Below are 2,942 nucleotides of genomic sequence, written 5' to 3' on the forward strand. Positions count from 1 at the left end.
AGCAGGAATATTTGTCAGAAAATTTTCTATTGTTTTTAAAACAAGTTGCAGACAAGTTTCTATGTCCTTAATATAATCAGAACTAGCAAAGGTCACTCCAAAATATTTTTGTAGAGACTTAACACACAGATTTGCTTAGAAACTAGCAATTTTATGTTGTACAGAAAATGCTCTAAGTAGCAAAACCACACATCATTCCCCTCTAGCCAAGAGAGCATTTAGAAATTTCATTACTTTTAGTAATTACTTTTCTTAGGTCCTGCAGTATCGTAAATCCTCAAGGAAATCTGTAGCCATCTAAAGCACATGATTTTTCTTGCAGAGAGGGGGGTTGCTACTGCATTGCTTAATAATAAATTTAAAACCCCAAAACAACATTACCCAGTTAAGAAACAGCATCACAAAGGCAGATTTCTTCCTTTTCAGTTCTGAAGTAAAAGACAACATTTTTTTAACTTATCTGCCAAAAAGCTATCATAAGGGCTGACAGGAGCTTTGAAAGACTGTCCTGTTCTAAACTTAATTCCAAAAGGAATGCATTTACAGTGATTCAGCCACTGGAGAAGTTAAAAATTTCCATTTCCATTATTTTGTAAATTACTATAGTTATCTTGTGTACAGTGAAAAGAAGGAATTATTAATAATCCTTGAGTTACAGATAAATAAAGAGAAGCAGAGAAATTAATTAATTATGGACTGCAGTCCCTCCTTTGACAAAACTAAGCATCAGGCAGGTGACAATGCCTCTGGTTTAGACATTAGGTGGTCACAGTAAGAACTAAGCAGCAATTTGGCATATGTTAATACTCCTTCCCAACTCTTTTCAATCTCAAAAATCTACTTAAAGAACTAAACCCCAGTGTTCTACCTGAAAACTAATCAGTTATAGGTAGTTACTTTGCAAGGAGAAAAAACCTCAAACATCAAAATAAACTAAAAACCTAGTCTGTTCAAGGGAAAAAATGAGTCTATTCTCAAAGCAAAACTGAAAAAAGGTTAAGTGTTTAATGTAAATCATGCCCCTCTCCCTACTCATTAAAAAAAGTGTGCAGTAATAACCAGGTACCCTGTGTTCACCAGTCATGCATTATTGATGTCAAACCAAAAGAGCAGCATATAAACGATTTAGAGACAGCAAGAAAGTACAGCAATGCAAAATCCTATCAAAGTTGGTAACTTTTAATCCCTGTCTTACCACCAAAATTATACTAATCTACCAGAAAACAGGTACTGGAGAAACAACTACTTCTGTACAGTATTTTACTGCAGTCCTGAGTCACACTGTGCATACAGAATTTTTCAAAAGAAAAAGTGTATCAAAAGCCTTATCATATTGCAGTTAATTCTGACAGACTCGTATTTCAGTGAGGAAAAAAAAGAAACAATTTAGTTTTCTAACAACACGCTCATGCAACATCTCCTGAAGATACTATTTCTTTTAAAATTCCAAGCCCATGTCACGGTATTTGTCTCCAATCAGACAACCACCACAATCACTTCAACATTTTTTCCTCTTATAGTACTAGCTGGATTTCCCGAAGAATTAACAGTTAAGTGAAAGCTCCTGAAAGGCAAGAGAAGACCAATCAAGACAGATGATCATGATTTGCACACCAAGGATTCACAGGGCAAGAAATAAATTAAGATAAAGGTGAGTTGGAACTAGAGCTGTTTTCTGAAGTGAGGTCTGTAGCTCTCCACCATCGCAGCTGCACCACAGGAAGTACCTGCTGGGAGCCACAGCGCAGAGGAACTGAAAGCGAGACTTCACACACCACATTTGCATTCATGTCAAACCAACGAGGAATTGCATTTAAAGTTCTCTTGCTACAATTCAAAATAAAGACGCAAGGAAGGCCTAAAGCTACTCTCCCATACCTGCGGAATCAAAGGGGGCGGTAACAAGATCATGACTCAGTCGCAGTTTTCTAAAGGCCATCCACAAGCTTTAATTCATCCTAAAGATGCCCTGAAACACTTGCAGCTTTTTTTTTCCCTTGATAGGTGAGGTAATATGCGCACAGAGGGGAAAAATTATTAACCATTTCCTATCCTAAAATCTATGTGGCTTTCCAGACTCATCATAACCTAGCTGTAATATCCTTGCTTTCCTATCTTATGTGCTGACTAGAGGCCATATATTAGGATATCTGATTATTATCTTATTATCTCTATCACACCCACACGCAGTAAAGAGAACGCAAGTATTTTTGTGTTAAAGACCTCACATCTGAGCAACTATCTAACCTGCCAAAGTGTGTGAAAAACACATCTTAAAATCAAACCACAGGAAAATATTTCTATCATTTAAATTCAATTTGGCAAAGAAAGTCCTACATGTGAACCGTTTTTTTCAATGAACAAAAGAACATTTAAACTTCCTCAAACCTTAGAGTACCAGGTAACACGAGAGCTGGCATGAAAGCTCAGCTTTCCTACAGCGGAAGACCTCATAGCTGGAAAGGTGAAGGTATTTTATTGGGACAGTAATTTAGCGCACCAGAGCTGTAATTTTAACTCCCCCTCACTAATTTCTCATAACATTTTTTTTCCAAGCATACACAAGGTCTAAAGTCTGTCCGTAGTAAGGCTTACATTTTTTGAGTGAGAAAGGCGCCTTGTTATGCAGTCAATTCAAACTCCTGGTTCTCACTTGTTCCGTTTGAGCTGCATTCCCCGCTTCCATCCAGAAGACGGAGAACTTTTTATTACTGCAGCTGTATTTGTTTTTCGTATAGACCAGACTCTCGACAACTGGACGTCTGAGCGTTTATACTCCTCATCAAGATACACTATATGATAAAAATTTGGTACTTTGAAGCAGCGCGTTCCCGTTTCTGCCCAACTCACAGACTCACACACACACACAGAACGGCTCCGAGCGCAGCCCCAGCACGAACCGGCCGGCGCCAGCTCGGGCGTTGTTTCCGCCCGCAGAAACC

Source organism: Corvus brachyrhynchos, unplaced genomic scaffold (assembly GCF_000691975.1).
Source record: "Corvus brachyrhynchos isolate BGI_N302 unplaced genomic scaffold, ASM69197v1 scaffold115, whole genome shotgun sequence".
In the NCBI taxonomy this organism is placed as follows: Eukaryota; Metazoa; Chordata; class Aves; order Passeriformes; family Corvidae; genus Corvus; species Corvus brachyrhynchos.